Source organism: Panthera leo, chromosome C2 (genome assembly GCF_018350215.1).
Source record: "Panthera leo isolate Ple1 chromosome C2, P.leo_Ple1_pat1.1, whole genome shotgun sequence".
Taxonomy (NCBI): Eukaryota; Metazoa; Chordata; class Mammalia; order Carnivora; family Felidae; genus Panthera; species Panthera leo.
Genome location: NC_056687.1, coordinates 73,956,767 through 73,964,911, shown reverse-complemented (window position 1 = coordinate 73,964,911; position 8,145 = coordinate 73,956,767). Strand labels below are relative to the sequence as shown.

The 8,145-nt window shown below is 54.3% G+C and overlaps 1 long non-coding RNA gene across 1 annotated transcript; it reads left to right on the top strand.

Annotated features, from left to right (window-relative positions):
- Positions 1 to 640: 640 nt before the first annotated feature.
- Positions 641 to 4,712, top strand: LOC122230071. Its single transcript, XR_006207268.1, has 4 exons — positions 641 to 695; positions 1,180 to 1,263; positions 2,060 to 2,157; positions 2,785 to 4,712. It is a non-coding gene; the product is annotated as an uncharacterized LOC122230071 (long non-coding RNA).
- The last annotated feature ends 3,433 nt before the right edge of the window (positions 4,713 to 8,145 follow it).

The window sequence follows — 8,145 nt, the reverse complement described above, 5'->3', positions numbered from 1 at the left end:
CTGCCTCAGTCCCAGCAGGGATAATGCTTAGGCATTACCACTAATGACAGTAACCAGTAGAGGATCTGGGACAATTTCCAGAGGCAAGTTTAGGGCCAACCCTCTGGATCGCCCCTTGGAGGGATGCAGTCTCTTTCAAAGGTCTGACTAGCTGGAGATTAGGCAGGTCGTTTGCTTGTTTGCCCTCAGATCCGGGTCCTCCCCTCCTGCACCCTGCTCCCTCCCCTAGGAGGCTGATCCCTGCAGGCCACATTTGCCAAGGTCCCAACAGCCACAGCCAGGAGGGTAGAAACCAGAGTCGTTCTACCCTGGCAGGTCACCTCTGCGGTCCCAGTTCCTGCCAGGAAACCTCCACCAGGATTCCAGTCTCTCCGGTTCTGGAAACATCATCTCCTCTCTGTGACTTTCCACCCAAGAATGGTAGCATTTTCCAGTGGTTGCTACTCTCAAGACTGCCTTTCACCCTTGTCTGCCCTCTCATCTCCTCCAGTGCCTTCCTAACCATAACCGCGGAGATTTCTGGAATGGGTTACATTTTCTGCCTGGACTGTGACCAATTTCATGTCAGTGCGGGTCTGTTGAGACCCAGCCCAGAGAGGGTTAAACACACGGAATTATGGGACAGTTCTATCTCAACCACCTTAACGAAAGCCAAGAAGGCAGGAGGGCCGGGAGGCTCCCAGAGGGAGAAGCAGGTGCGCAGTTGCCCGGAAATAAGGAGGCAGGCCAAGTGCCCCGTGGGTGTGCATGGGAACCAGGGGACCCCGGGGTTGGCCCAGCTGTCCCACCGCAGACCCTTTTCCTTCCAACAAGACCACACCCGCTCCAGCATCCTTCGATGCTGTGACACTGTCGGTGTTTCTCACACATGTGGGTGTGACTCAGCCTCTCGGGGCTCTGAGTGGTCCAGGCTTCCGGGTCCACACCGTCTCTGTGGAGCTGGAAGAGGAGGGCTCTCTTAGAGACGTCAGCAAACACAGCGGGTGTCTTTTCTCCCAAACCTGCGGCATAGTGGGACGCAGAAGAGAGTCACAGGCTCATCCTTCCCTCCCCCACCCCACCAGCATGGCCCTTTACTCCCTCTGGCCAAGGGGATATAACAGGGTCATTTCACAGCCTTGCCGGGGCAGGGACCCCAGAGGGTGCTGTGTTCTCTGAAAATACTATTCACAAGCACAGATACATCACGTAGAAAGGAGGAAAGCCGGGCCTCACCTTCGGATTTATGTGGACCTACTACACGCACATCTGCCTCTGAGCTAAGTACTTTCCCATATTTTACGTTATTTCATCAGTCTATAATGGGAGAGAATCAGACCCCCCAAAATACATCAGGCCCTAATCAGCCTATCTTTACTGGATGTCTTCCAGGTACCAGGCATTCTATAGAGACAAGGAGACTGTGGTTTCTGCCTTCTAAGAAAGTGAAGAACCTGGGGTCTGAAATCAGCCAGCCCCACCTGGGTTTCAATCCAGACTCCAGCAATTAGTATTTCTGTGACCTTGAGCAAATGACACTTGCCCCTGACCCTTGGTGTCTTCATTTATAAATTGGGCATAACAATACTCTCGTCTCATCGAGTTGTTGAAGGATTCATGTGGGTAACAGGTTTAGCAAGTGCCTAGTACGTGGCGAACACTCTTCAGAAAGCACTATTGACTTATGTTTTTTTTTTTTAATTAAGAAATCTAGGGGGCGCCTGGGTGGCTCAGTCGGTTGAGCGTCCGGCGTCGGCTCAGGTCATGATCTCACGGTTTGTGAGTTCGAGCCCCGCGTCGGGCTCTGTGCTGATAGCTCGGAGCCTGGAGCCTGTTTCGGATTCTGTGTCTCTCTCTCTGCTCCTTCCCTGCTCATGCTCTGTCTCTATCTCTCAAAATAAATAAATAAACATTAAAAAAAATTAATAAAAAAAAAAAAAAGAAATCTAGGATACATGCACAACCCTGCGAGAAGCCTTTTTGGAGGCCGTCCCAGTACTTCTGTTCACACTGTGAACACATCCCAGAGCCCTCTGACTCCAGAATTGGCTAAAATACGGCTCTTCCTTTCTCCTCTTAGAAGTCTCCAGCGAACCTGACCTCAGAGGAATCCCACACGCGCTCCGTCCCCCTGACAGGCCCTGCCGCTGAGTCGCCGGATGTCCGCTGAGGTCCAAGGTTTGGAGCGTTTCCGGGACTGGCGGGTCACACTGCGGCTGGGCCTTGCCAGGCAGCCCCACCCTTCCTGGCAGGCTGGCCTCCTCCTCGGTCTCTGAAAGGCTGCCAAGGCCGAGGGAGGGCGGTCAGAGGGAGATGGAAGGTCCTGCTGGGATGTTTGCCCTGAGGGAAGCCTGGGAGAGGGGGGAGAGTGGGGAGAGGGGGCAGAGGGGCGGGAGGAGGTGGGGGGGAGGGGGGAGGGGGGAGCAGGGCAGCGGGTTCCACTCCAAACTCTCATCCTGCCACGCAGAAAATCCAGCCTCTGCAAGTGCCAAGTGCTCCTCCTAGTGGGGAAGGAATGATGCAAAATCCCACTGGGCTGCCCCTCCTCCCCCCCCCCCCCCCCCAGGGGTGAGCCACCACCACCAAGCCTGTTGGTGACATCGGTCCTGGCCGCTAGCGCATCACAACTGAATACGCCCTCTCACATCCAGAGCTCACGGCTTGGTAACTTTTCAGGGGGCACATTTTTCAACACCCCCTTTCACAGATAAGAACACGGAGTCCACCTCTGGCGGTCAGTCTGTGGCAGAGCTGGGACTCGACACCAGGTCTTTTCAGCCTACCTCCCACAGGTTTTCTTTTCAGTGCACCACATTCGACGCCAGCAAAGAGGGGGAAACAGCCACCTTCTTGCCCACCGCCCACCCCCTCCGTCTCTGGGCCTCGCACAAACATCACCCCATCTCGAGAACAAGACTGGCTCTTTTCTTTGTCACAAGGGCCTCAGTGCCCAGTGGGAGCCTGATTAAACCCAACCCCCTCCTGCGAGATCATCCTGCTTCTTCAAACCCCACACATCTCAGGGTCAGCCTTCCCGTCCACCAGCAGGCTGACCCCACCGTCCTCCAGGAGAAAAAAAGGCTTTCTGCTCACTGTGGTCAAATCTAGGATTCGGGAAGTCTCCTCCCCGTGCTATCTCAACCACACACAAGCTGTGACTAGGCAGCTCAGATGGTGGGGAGTGGGGGCGACAGGGACTGACGTCAGCCCTGTTGACCCTGTGTGTCCTGCCCTGGCAGAGACAGGTTGGAGAGAGGCCATTTTGGAGCCACTCGCTCATCAAGGAGAGGGAGGTGACTTTTGCCCTGTCTTCTTCCCTAAAAACATAGTCCTTCCTTTGAGCTCTCCAGAGGCTGGCCTCCCACCCGGAACGTCACTGGACACTCGGCCCTTGGGATCCCCAGTCCCTGTGACGACCCCGGAGGCCTGGCTTAGAGCTGACGCCTCTCCTACAGAACAGAGGTTCTCACCTGGAGGTTTTCCCAGGTCTGGGAGCCTGCTGTCCTACCCGGGAGAGAGGAGGAGGACAGTTCACCGCTCCCCGTCCATATCCTGCCATGGGACAGAGCTAGGCCTGGGCTCAAGGACAGGCCGACCAGACAGTGACCTGTGTTTTCCGGGAAGGCAGCCAGTCCTCATGGCCTTGGACTTCCAGGCACTGAGGAGAGTGACAGAGCAGACACCTGCCACCATCCTGGGGAGGCTCAAACCAGGCCCCAGCTGGGCGGGCATGTCTGGCTCTGGTCTCCAGGCCAGGACATTGCAGCAAAGAGGGGACCACTAGACTCAGCCCTTTCCCTTGGCCTCTGCTTCATGAACTCAACAGTGCTGCATGAAGGGGACAAAGGGCATGACCCGAGGCCTCACATTTGTCCCCCGTGTGCCAGAGAACAAACACAGGATTCAAATCTTTGGTTGTTTCATTAGGAGAAAGTCTTATCTCCCCTGCATGCAAGAGAGCTGTTTGAGGACACAGGAAAAACATTTGATTTGGCCTCAAAAACCCCCGGTTCTATTCCTGGGTAGTGTTGCCATCTACCCAGGGCCATGGTCACGTCATCTCACTCCCCTGAGCCTCAGTTTCCTCAGCTGTACCATGGGGCAGGATCCCAGCTCTTCGGTTGCTCTACTCTGGAGAGAGTAAGATGCCTGTAAAAGCGCCCAAGGCACCACACTCATAACGAGGGCTTCTTGTTGTTAGTAAAATGTTATTAACCTGGTTTAGTATTTCCGTTTCCACACGAGGGGAAATGCAGAAGAGGGAGAGCGTTAAGCTCTTAGCCAGCAACGGAGCCATCTACTCAGAGCCAGAGGAGCACCCATTCCAGGGACCTTGTGGCTAACAGAGTGGGGTGCTCGCCAGCCTGAGGCCAGGAGATGGGAACCCCACTTCTCATTTGGTACAAGGGCCCTCCTGCCTCTCAGAGGATGCGAGGGACAGTCAGCCCCCTCTCTCCAGCTACTCAGTTCACACCTGGGAGCCACACTTCTAGAAAAGGGAATGGGGCTTGGAGAGCCGGTGAAAGGGGTCAAAACCAGGTTGTAGGAGAGCCAGCTGAAGAGGCCGAAGCAGTTCAACCCCGATCAAGAGCTCTACCTCCCGAAGCGCAGAGCAGTTCCAGGAAAGGGGGGATTGGACCTTGTCTGACCCCAAAGAGCCCCAAGGTGAACACTTAGAGGGTAGATTTTGACTACACTAAGAAAGAACTTTCTAAAAGCTGAGCCAGGGGCACCTGGGTGGCTCAGTCGGTTAAGCATCCGACTTCAGCTCAGGTCATGATCTCGAGGTCCATGAGTTCGAGCCCCGCGTCGGGCTCTGTGCTGACAGCTCAGAGCCTGGAGCCTGTTTCAGATTCTGTGTCTCCCTCTCTCTCTCTGACCCTCCCCCGTTCATGCTCTGTCTCTCCCTGTCTCAAAAATAAATAAACATTAAAAAAATTTAAAAAAAAAATAAAAGCTGAGCCAACCCCCAAGGAATAGCCGAGGTCCTGGGCAGTGAGCGTCTGACAGCTGGAGGTATTCTGTGCTCAAATTGGACAGACGTGGTGGTGGGAGACCATTGTATAAGGTAGAGATCATGAGCGAAGGGCATCAGGGATCTTCCCCACTTCCTGAGGATCCCAGGATTCCCTGGTCACCACCACTGTGGGCTTCTCCCTGGCATTCATTAGCCCGCACTGCCAAGGAGCGTTATTCAGAACAGCAGTGCTTGGCCAGAGGTGTTGCTGGTACCTTCCGAAGCACTACACATATTGTACATATTACCCGCATGCAGGAGGGGCCCGCATCTATCAGGACAGGCAGTTTAACGGGTTATAAACCGTTTAGTTTACACACACAAAAAAGTGCATCTCTCTCCCCCTGCTGTGTAAATAGAGCCCACAGAGGCTCCACGACTTGCTGCCATGAAGTATGTGGCCGTCCCCGTGCCAGGAAAAACAAGTCCGCGCACGAAAATAACCCACCCTGTAGCGTAGCAGGCCAGCGGTTCAGGGCTGGGTGGTCCCCTGGCCGCCACACATGAATTTGGTGCTTGGTATCCACCGGCCAAAATCCACACTGCAGTCACCCTGAGTCAGGCGGGAGGCAGGTGCTGGGCGGTGGCCCATTTCTAGGGAGACTATTGGTGATTCTTGAGCTGGAACTCCTGTGGCCGTCATGGAGCTCCCCGTCAGCCAGCCACCCCATAAGTCCAGAAGCCCGGCCAGCTGTCGAGCAGCTGTTGGTGTGCACAACACCAGCGACCGAGAGTCACGTGGTTGGGGAGCAGTCATCATCTTAAAAGGAGGCCCTTTTAAGCACAGACCCTCCGGAAAGTACAACTCTTAATGGAAGCTTGCCGGGCCAATTAACCAACAGAGCAGAGGACATCTTATCCTGTTTTCATCTGCACCCCAGAGGACGTGTACGGGAATGGCCTTCTGGGGCTGGGGTGGCCAGACATCACCCAGAAGGAGGGAGGCAGAATAACACAGCTGCAGTCCAAGAGACGGAAAAGCATCCCGCCCAAGGCCTGTTAGGTCCGAGACGGAGCGAGTACAGCCCCGTCTCCCGAGTTACCATTCTCTTTCCACCAACTCCTGCTCCACGTGATTTGGTAATTTGCCGGGTGAAGGAAAGATCATCTGACACCCGCTGCCTCCGCGGTCCTCTCCCTCCCTCCTTCCCCCTCCAGACCTTGGATCCAGCAAGCCAACACTGGTAGCACCCTCAGCCTGGAGTGTCCTTCCCCGGCTTCCACGCCGGGGCTCCCCTCGACCGTTGTCTCCTCCAGCAGTGAGCTGTATACGTCACTGCTCAGCATACAACCCTCTGACGTGTTCTTGTTTACTTACACGTATGTATCTGTGTTTAATCTCTCTTCTTCCAATAAAATGGAAATATCAGGAGAGTAGGGACCATGTGGGCGCTGAGCAAATACGGTTGAATGACCAAAAGAGAGAATTTCATTTTTAACTGCCGATAGCCCCGTGTTGGTGGAGATGTTAAACATTTGTGGAGACGTTGTTAAACCTCATGTGTTGCATAACGTGTGTGTCCCTCGGGTGACTCCCAAGGTCCTTGCACCCTTGGCCAGCACCTCCAATGTGATCGGGGTCCTTCAGGCTCACAGACTCTGATACCTAAACAGGACAGAAGGACAAGGCACTTTCCTGGTCTCTTAAGGAGCAAAAGGGATTTTCTGAGAATAAGCCTTCTTAGTTTTCCTTCTCACTTGCAAAACGAGGGCTCAGGAGATGGGGTTGAGAGCCCCTTCTCCCCTCCCCTCCCCCCCATAATTGCTTCCCTCCCTTCTTCCTCTCCCATCCTGACTATTTGTCATTCTCTGCTTGTGGCAAATTGCTTTTCACCTTTGAAAACCCAGAATGGTTGTTAACCAAGAACAGCCTGGAAGTTTTTTGCAAGCAGGGGGTGTTTAGAGATAGAAAACACTATTGATTACTCTCCCAATAGCAGCGTCACTGAAATTCAATTTACTAAGCATTTGTGGGCAATCTGTGAGGCCAGTACCCCGCTGGACATCCTGGTGATGTGGAGGCGGGTCCTGCCTTTGAGGGGCTGTCAGGCCAGTAAGAAAGAGATTATTTTGACTCAATAAATGTTTTCCTAAGAGCTTACTAAATGCTAACCACTGGACAGCCTCCAGAGAAGGAAGGATAGGCCTGCCCTGCATCAGCACGTTGGAGAAGGAGAAATTCCTGATGATTTCAATACTCTGCTCTAGGTTCTGTGGAGGACGAAGTGCAGAGGACAGGAGAGGAGAGGGTGGCAGGTGCTAAGGGAACAGGCAGGGAAGTTAAGCTCTAAAGGAGAGGTCAGGGTTCACCTGACAAGGGGGGGGGGGGTGATGTGGGGAGTAGTTAGACAGAAAGGCTTCAGGCAGATGGACAACAGGTGCAGAGGTGGGCATGTGCTTGCAGGATCCAAGGGCTGAAAGGAGGCTCCTGTGGCTGGAGGACGGAGGGAGGGATGGAGGCAGCCGACAGCATGAGGCCAGGGTTGCAGAGGTAGACAGGGAAATCATGGAGGACAGAGCCTGGGAGAAGATTTGCAGAATGGCAAGTGGTCTATTGCAACAAAAAGATAGAAAATGCATAAGGGGGCAGTGAAGGAGTTTAGGCTTTATTGGGGAAGCCATAGGGAGCTCAGGAAAGGATTGCTCAAGGTGGAAGTGGGGAGCCGGCAGCCGGGAGATCAGTCTGGAGGCTGTGGCCAGGGGGAGAAACAGATGACAAGGGTTGTGGCAAAGCATCAGGGAGTGGGGGCACCGGCGGCTACAGTAATAATAATGTGGTCTTTCCACCCCCACCACCGCATGAAGTCCCCATGTCAGTGCCTTCTCAGACTCCATCCCAAGGTCCTCGCTTGCTCCCCCCCTCCCCTGCCTCCCTGCTCCCCACTGGAGATGGCATCGGGCATTGGAAAAGAAGCACCCCTAGAGATTATGCACATTCTGACATGGGGGGAGAGATGGGGCCCAGAAGCGACACAGCTTATCCTGAACGCAGACACCCACGAAGGGCCTCTCCCACCTGAAAGATGCCCACTCCTCCTGTGTCCAGGCACATGCACTGACGTTCAACTTACCTGCATTTCCAGCACCTAGAAGTCAGCCAGAAGAGCAAAATCCTCATTGAGAAAGTGTGGCCTGACTTATACCTGGGA